We start from the raw sequence: 9,140 nt of genomic DNA on the forward strand, positions 1-9,140 counted from the left end.
TTAGAAAATTTAAGGTGTAATATTACTAAAACTATTAAATAAACTTAATGTAGTTTTGCTTTTGTGGCTTTTTATTGGTCGTGTATATGTGTTATAACCCAGCTTTCACAGGGAGATACGTTTTACTTTGTGACAGTCTGCTCTATTTTAGTTTACTAATAAGATTTCTAAAGTATAAATGTGGTTCATGTTAAGTACAGAGTAGTGGCTAAAAGCAGTCTCTGGAGTCAGACTTCCTCGGTAGGAACCCCAGCTCTGCTGGTGACCCCCATGCTGTTTTCATCAAGTTATTATTATTTTTTTAAGTTTATTTATTTTTTTTAAGGGGGAGGGGCTGAGAGAGAGGGAGACAGAGAATCCCAAACAGGCTCCACACTGTCAGCACAGAGCCGATGCAGGGCTCAGACCCGTGAATCCCGAGATCATGACCTGAGTGAAAATCAACAGCTAAACGCTTTAACCAACAGAGCCACCCAGGCACTCCACCAGGTTCTTCTCAACCCCTGGTCTCATCAGTTGTGAGTGGGGGATAAAAAATAGTACTTTCACCTTATTTGGTTGTTGTGAGAATCACATGGGATAATAGATACAGTGTCAATTTAATAAAAGCTATTTTATGGTTGCCATTTACATTTATTAAGAGAAAGATCTTCCTTCTGCCCTCTTTCCCACTAAGTCCACTCTCTATGGGGAGTAAGTCCTAATGGTTTTCTTGTGTTGCCTTTCAGCATGATGATCTGATTCAAAATATTGTTTGCAGAAATGGATGCTGATTTACATAGATTCTAAAGCAGAAATAACAAGAAAAGGATATCCTATTGCTGAGAGCAGTGCTCCTATATTGGAAATGTTATTCTTCTAAGGCCAGCATAATTGCTGGACCACCAAACATCTTTCCCAAGTTTGAAGCATGAGCAAGTTCCCCTGGTTGTTAAGGTGCACATTGGGATGACTGGCTGGCTCAGTCAGACGAGCGTGTGACTCCTGGTCTTGGGGTCATGAGTTTAGCCCCACGTTGGATGCAGAGACTACTGGAAAAAAATAAAGTGCACATAAAGAGTTTAATAAATGGGAATAAAAGCACCCATATAGTGACCATTGAGAGTCTAGAATTTTAAGAAAGCCATTGCCTACTTGACATAAATAATTTGGGCAGCATTTTAAGTAGTCTGTTGTGGTAAGCACTGAAGGCTGGACTCTGGGAAGCATCATAGATGGATTTGAGACTTCAGTTAAATAATATATAATTTATTCCATACTTCTAATTTAATTTGAAAAGAGAAGCAGCAAGATTGAACTAGGCTTGGAGCTTTCTGAGGCAATGGCCGCTTCAGTCAGAGTGGCCTGAGCTGGTGGGACTGTGCGAGGATGCTTAAAAGCCTTATTAAAAATGTTTAGATCCCCATGAAGCTCTACGACACCCAGGTTTATCAAGAGATTTGGGTAGGATGAGGTTGATGGGCTTCATGATTTATAAAATCAGGGTTACTGATAAAAAAAAAATTAAAAGTAAAGCTTTGAAAGCTCTGAGTCCTGCACCTGCTTATGGTCATCTTGCATCAACTTTACTTGGAGGACACATCAGATGGAAGGTCGGCCTGACTGTAAATTTCAGGCAGCTCTGTTGGATGGGAACACGAACATCACTGTACACACCTAGAAGTGTTATTTCCTTTGTGGCATGAATAAATGTACCTGTGAGATACACTTAAAAATAACGATTGAAGTAGTCTTTTAGACTAAAAGTTTTTGATTTGTTTTGTTTAGTATTAGCACGTGCATGTTATTTGTAAATGAGGAGGTTCCAAGAACAGAAAATAGCTGGAAGTGGGTAGTAAAGCAGGAATCAGAATTCAGGGAGAGACAGGTAATTGCAGTTTTTTAAAATTATAAAACGTGGGGCACCTGTGTGGCTCAGTCGGTTAAGCATCCGGCTTCGGCTCAGGTCATTATCTCACGGTTCGTGGGTTCGAGCCCCGTGTCAGGTTCTGTGCTGACAGCTAGCTCAGAGCCTGGAGTCTGCTTCGGATTCTGTGTCTCCCTCTCTCTCTGATCCTCCTCTGCTCCCACTGTCTCTCTCTGTCTTTCAAAAATAAATTAAAAAAATAAAAAGTTAAAAAAAATAAAACTATAAAACGTGTAGAATGATTAGACTTATGACATATTTGTTTTAATGTTTACTTATTGTTGAGACAGAGACAAAGCGTGAGTGGGGGAGGGGCAGTGAGAGAGGGAGACACAGAATCCAAAGAAGGCTCCAGGCTCTGAGCTATCAGCATAGAGCCTGATGCAGGGCTCGAACTCACAAACCATGAGAACCCGACCTGAGCCAAAGACACTTAACCAACCAGGCCACCAGGTACCCATAAGGTAACATATTTGTATTGCTTTGATTTAAGTAAATATATATTTTAAAAACACATGAGTTTTAGGAAGATATATTTTAGTAATCTCTATACTCACCCCAACCTACGACCCAGAGATAAAGAGTTGCTGGCTTCACTGACTGAGCCAGCCAAGTGCCCCAGAAGATCAATTTGTTGATAATTTTCAGAAGGGATGGAGGCAGTGGCTTCAAACCCCTGGTATATGATTTTTTCAAATGGGAGATTCAATGAGACAAAAAAGGACCACATGGCGGGGTGCCTGACTGCCTCAGTCAATGGAGTGTGCCACTCTTGAACTCAGGGTTCAAGCCCCATGTTGGGTGTGTTTTATTACTAAAATATAAAATCTTTAAGCACCCACTCCTGTCAACCCACCTTGACTTAAAAGATAAGGTCTGCTGCTATGCTTCCCTCTCTGACTGGATTTGGGAGAGGCAGGGATGTACTTCTGGGCAAAGGGCATGAGGCCAGGAGTAGGGAGGAATTCTCTAGGTGGCATAATTTCCGTGTATGCCAGGTTAAATAAATGTGTGGTTGCCAAGGAGAAGGTGCATCTTGTCTAGATTCATGGAGTATTTCCCTAGATGTAATTTTTCTGTTTCCTATGGCATGGCAGTCAGTAAAGTCTTGTTTAAATGTTTGAGCCTGCCTTCAAGGCTACGGTCAGAGGGCTGAGGCCTTTGTGGTTGTCTGAAGATGCCCCCCCCGCCCCCACATGGATACTGCTTTTGAGTAGTAAACTTCCTGGTTCTCGGTTTGTTTTCTATAAGGAAGACACTTCTTTTTTAATATTATTTTTTTATGTTTATTTTTGAGAAAGAGAGACAGAGAATAAGCAGGGGAGATGCAGAGAGAGAAACACAGAATCTGAAGCAGGTTCTAGGCTCTGAGCTGTCAGCACAGAGCCTGATGCAGGGCTCGAACCAACGAACCTCAAGATCATGACCTGAGCTCAAGTCGGATGCTTAACTGACTGAGCCACCCAGGTGCCTGTAAGGAAGATACTTCTTCATGCATTTCCTCTAAACTATGCATGTACATTGTCATCATCCCCATGTTTACAGGCGAAAAACTGAATCCTTGTGAAGCTAAGGAACACATTCAAAGCCATGAGGGAGCAAATGGCAGGGCCAATTAATACTCATACTTTTTCCATACAGACCATCTATAATAGTTGCTATAATAAAGGTTCAAACTAGTAATTTGTTTAAATATGTGATGCACAGAATAATTGACAGAAAATTATAACGTATCTAGTTATCTTTACCATCACTTCCCCTTACCACTCTACTTCAGAGAGTTTGGAATTGCCCGTGTAATATAAAATGTGATCTCTTTTACAACTGTCTCTAAAACACAGAACTAAGAAATATCAATGGCTTTTGGTAGCCTCAGAACACAGGCTTTCACTTTGATTTGCTTTTTAAAAAACTGAGATATAGGGGAACCTGGGTAGTGCAGTTGGTTAAGCATCTGACTCTTGGTTTGGGCCTAGGTCATGATCACAGGATCAAGATCTCAGTGAGATTACTGCACATGGAGCCTGCTTGAGATTCTCTCTCTTTTTTTTTTTAAATTTTTATACGTTTATTTATTTTTTGAGAGATAGAGTGAGACAGAACATGAATTGGGAGAGTCAGAGAGAGAAGGAGACACAGAATCTGAAGCAGGCTCCAGCTCTTAGCAAGCAGTCAGCACAGAGCCCGACACAAGGCTCGAACCCACCAACCATGAGATCATGACTTGAGCTGAAGTCAGATACTTAACCAACTGAGCCACTCAGGTACCCCTCTCTCTCCCATTCTAAAAAATAAAAACCAAAATTTAAAAACTGAGGTATAATTCACATGCCATAATATTCACTCTTTTCAAGTGTACAATCCAGTGGGTTTTAGTATATTCACGTTTGTGTAATCATCACCACTATCCAATTCAAGAACATTTGATTCACTTTTTTTTTTTTACTATTACAAAAGTTTATTTTACAAAAAAGTTCAATATGAAAATGTACATCACCTGATTTTTATATTGTAGGAAAACAGGTGCAGTAGCGAGGGGACATGTAGAAGCAGTTCATTTCTTCTAGGGAACACACCCATTGTTTATTCTTGTTCCAAAGCTTCTAACATGACACTATTTCCTCGTATTACCACCATTCCAGTATTGTTCTGTTGCCCACTTGTTACCATCTCCACACATTCGTCTATCACAAAATTCATAAAGGGATTGAACCCCCACAATATACCTTGGACATGTCTGCCAACATTCAATTCCTTTTCTTTTTTTTTTTTTTTAAGTAGGCTCCACACCCAGAGTGGAACCCAATGTGGGGCTCAAACTCACAACGCTGAGATCAAGCCCTGAGCAGAGATCAAGAGTCAGATGCTTAACAGACTGAGCCACACAGGTGCCCCATGACTACTTAACTTCAATGATAATTTCTTGTCCATAAATTTTTCAGCTCAGGAGGGTGAGCTTTGTTGATGGTGCCTATTTGGCGAGCTCAACAATCCATACTCTGATTCACTTTTGAAGGCTCTTTTCTAACACATACAAGAGAACAACTAGGTATGGGCAACAGAGAACTCCAAGAAAGACCTAGAGATCTCAACCCAAACTGGAACCAGCAAATGTAGTGCTGCTAGTGTAGCCTTTAAAAGGGAACTGCCTGACAAGTTATAAGAATATGACATATAGATACCGCTGTGTCAATGGTCAGGCCATGGAAGACACATTTGAATTTTGTCCAGTTCAAGAGCTGCTCTCTAAAAGTGATAAAAGGAAATGGGTCCAAGGAGTATAATGAAGATAATTAAAAGAAGAAAAATAAGATTCACAATGAAAGCTTTAAAGAGCTTGCAGTAACTTAGTGTAGAAAAGTTATTTAAGAACAACCTTGGGGCACCCGAGTGGCTCAGTGGGTTAAGCGTCCAACTTCAGCTTAGGTCATGATCTCACGGTTCATCGAGCCCCGTGTCGGGCTCTGTGCTGACGGTTCGAGCCTGGAGCTGCTTCAGATTCTCTGTCTCTCTGCCTTTCCTTCGCTTGCTCTCTGTCTCTCAAACATAAATGTTAAAAATAAAATTTTTTTTAATGAGCAACCTTAAAGGATATAAGATGATTGTTATAGAAAAAATGTGATGACCTTTATTTTCCTCTTCTTTCACTAAAGACAAAGAAAATGTATTCATTCTACAGGATAAAAGATTAAGTTATCAAAGCCTTATTAAACACTAAACGGTAACTGTAGCAAAAAGTCCTCTGAAATTTTTTTAAAAGTTGCAAAGGATAGTATACAAAATTCCTTCACTCAGATTCTCCGATGTTATCATTTTGCCACATTTGCTTTATCATTTTCTCTCTCCGGTGTATATATATATATGCAATCATCTGAGGGCAACATTATTTACATGATTCCCCTTTATCCCTTAAAATACGGAGTATTTCCTAACACAAAGCACATTCTCTTGCCAAGCCACAGTAATATAAAAATAAAAAATTTGACACTGCTACAATACTGTTACTTAATCTACAGACCTTATTCGATTTTTACTATTGTCTTAATAATGCCTATTTAAAAAGAAGTTTTCAGGTCCAGCCTCCATGTTACATATAGCTGTCTTGTCTCATAAATTCCTTTAATCTGGGACAGTTCTTCAGTCTTTGTCCTTCATAACCTTAATACAGGCAAGTTACTGTGTAGCCTGTCCGCAATTGGGTCTCTGCTGCTTTAAAAAACAAAAAAATGAGATTCTCATTTGTTTTGGGAGTTTTAGGTATGGTCTTGCATGAAGACTATAGGCAAGCCATTCTCTTCCAGGTTCCTTCCAGCCACCTTCTACTGTTTATTCTTACTATATCAAAATTATTCTAGACGGTGGGATAGACAAAAAAACATTTTTTAAAATTCAGAACTGCAAAGTATTACATAAACTTTTTTTCTCGGCATTTCTGTATTTTATGTTTAGTGTCCTTAATAAAATTACGTTTGTCGAAGAATTAGCACCTACTCTTATTAAACACTCAGTTGAGACAAATTACCTGTAGACTCCTATTTTCAGAATTTCACCTTCGCAGTGAAGAACTATGCCCTCGCTAGGAAACAAGAGCTGCAAAAATGGATGGGTGTCACTCATTAAAATCAATAAATATTTGCTGAGTGCTTCGTAAATGTCCAGCTCTGTTCCAACCCTGGGAATACATTAGAGAACAAAACAAAACAAAATCCCTGCCCTTGTAACCTAGTTGTACAAATTTAAATTTAAATTAAAAAAATCAGAACCCAGGGATCCGACTTCCTTAAACAGGAAGAAGCCAAGTCTCTGAAAAGGGGCCGCTTGGTGATTCAAATCTAAGATGGATAACGCCGCGGGCTCCCTGACAAACGCGCGGATAATGAAGTTCCCAGTTTATCCAAACGCGCTATACAAATGATTAATCCGAAGACCAGAGGCCACAGAGGACAGGCGGAGCAGGACTTCCAGAGCCACAGTCCGCCGTCCGGCCCTGGGCCTCCGGGCGGTCGCCGCTTGCGCTCGGGTCCGCCCGCCGGGGGCCACTCACCCAACCCCGCGTCCCTGCCTGGCGGCTCCTCCCGGCCCAGGTAGGGCCGAGCACCTGGGAACCGCGCACCGAGAACGCCCCGGGGGGAGGTGGCTCAGGGGAACCGGCTCCTCCAGGCGGCCTCGCCCACTGCAATGCAATCTGGGTGGTTTTTCCAGGTCCCTCCCTGCCTCGTTCCGCGCCCAGTCCCTGCCCCCGTGGCGCCCGCGGGCCGGGGTGCGTGGCTCGGGGACCCGGGGTGAGGGGCGAGCCCTCCGAGGACCGCGGGGGGCCCCTTTCCCAGCACGCGCTCTGCAGTCCAGGAACGGAAAGCACGCGCCGCTGGGGCTCGAGCTGCGGACGCGGGTGGTACCGGGGACGCCCGGGAAGCGCTGCCTAGCCCCAGCCGAGCCCGGCCTCCGCCCGCTCTCCGGGGACGCGAGCTGCGACCTGCGCCGCGGGCGGCTGCGCCTCCGCCCGCACAGTCCTGCCGGGAAGCGCAGCGGCGCGGCCTTGGGCGGCTCGAACTCCCTCCTCCCTGTCCCCGGAACGCTCAGCCGCTCCCCACTGTGCCGGCACTTCCTCGCGGTGGGGAAAGCACGCTCTCCCGCCTCCCCAGACACGCATCCCGACAGGTTCTCAGATCTGTACCCGGTGTGGGTTCCTGCAGTGAGTGTATGCTTGCCTGATTTCACACCATGAACAGTAAGGGCTGGATACCTCGGGGCCAACTAAGTAATACTTCGAACCGATTTCGGTTTCTCCAAGAATGGAGAAGTTTGAAATATAAAACAAGTGGAAAACGTCACCTCTGGCACTTTTCTCCCCCACGTCAACAGGTCCCATCACCTTGCCTTCTGACTTGGTGGCTGGGTGGTGATAGTGGGCGCATAAGCCTCTTTGAAGACCTAGCTTAGCTAGAGAAGGGAGGTTGCTTGCAAAGTTGGCCAAATCGACACATAAATACACAGGCAAAGGTATGAGAAGGCGCGTGGGGGTCAGAGACGGGAACCGGGAAAATTTTGCCTAGGCCTGATTTTGGAAAACATTAGTGTATATGTTTTATTTAGGTCCCAGGGCAAAACAAAGTTTGTGGGCCCAGCCACGGAGAAGGTTCTAGTCTCCAACTAGCAGCTAGAACCAAACAAGACGTGGCAATTAAGAAGTAGAAGAGAGACAAGGAAGTGGGATTCATTGTGCCTAAATTTCCTCGCGGGGACCCCTTGCTCCGCAGCGCGCAGCGTCTGCGCCCTTGGGCGAAATTTGGTGGCTGGGCGTGCACCCCCGGGGTTCTGGCGGTGTCTCCAGAAGGTGGGGAGCGTCCCGGGGTTTGGAGGAGCTGGTGCTGGCCTCTGGCCGGGAGAGCGGGAAGGCCCACAGGGTTTCACCTACTGTTTGCACTTAAAGGTGTGTTGGGCAGGGGAGCGGTTTTCCCGGTGCTTGGCAATTGCCCCCGCCACGTCCCGGCTACCGTTGGCCGGTACCTCCCTCCGCTGCTCGCCTTCTGGGGCGCCGCGCCCTGCGCAGCTCCGCACCCCAGGCTTCACCTCTGGCCTCCTTTCTCCTCCCCACGCCAGTCCTTTTCCCTTGACCCTTTAGAACCTCCGGCTTCGTTTCCCACAGTCAACATTTTTCCATGCCCCCCCATCCCTCTCGATTACCTCCAAAGAAGGGGTGACCCCCCCACAAGCGACTCCTGCCCTCCCCTCAGCGCCCTTCACCCCTCACCCTTTTCCAGTCTAGCCTCCGCTACCCTTTGGGTGGCCACCGCCTCTTCCCCGCCCCTCACGTCTCCCCCTCCTTCTTTCTCGACCTCCCGTCTCCATTCATCCAGCCATTGTCTCCCGCCCCCTCCTCCCCTTTCCCCAGGCGGCCTCCACCCCCACCGCTGCCACGTCGTGGTTTGAAGGAGCCAATGGGCCGGCGCCGCCAGGTGTCTCTTACCTGCACCACGTGGGGGAGGGGGAAGGGGCGGGCAGGTAGAGCCACATCCCAAAACAGAAAAGCTTTCAGCCATTGCGCGCTCCACCCGGGGTGCAGCCCTGCTTCTGGCTTTTTGCATAGACGCACGGGCGATTGAATACAAAAAGGGCAGGCCTCCTGCGCCCTCCTTCCCACCCCCTTCTGCTCTGGGTGTGGAGCCCCGGCCAGGTGTGGGCTGGGGTGGTTGGTTACCGCCTTTTGCACCAGCGGCGGCGAGGAGGGGGGGCG

The 9,140-nt window shown here is 45.8% G+C and overlaps 2 pseudogenes; one reads left to right on the forward strand and one right to left on the reverse strand.

Moving 5' to 3' along the window:
• Positions 1–1,368: 1,368 nt before the first annotated feature.
• LOC115278820 lies at positions 1,369–1,685 on the forward strand (annotated as a pseudogene).
• Positions 1,686–4,489: 2,804 nt separating this feature from the next.
• LOC115278821 lies at positions 4,490–4,866 on the reverse strand (annotated as a pseudogene).
• Positions 4,867–9,140: the final 4,274 nt, after the last annotated feature.

The sequence above is a fragment of the Suricata suricatta genome, chromosome 15 (assembly GCF_006229205.1).
Source record: "Suricata suricatta isolate VVHF042 chromosome 15, meerkat_22Aug2017_6uvM2_HiC, whole genome shotgun sequence".
Taxonomy (NCBI): domain Eukaryota; kingdom Metazoa; phylum Chordata; class Mammalia; order Carnivora; family Herpestidae; genus Suricata; species Suricata suricatta.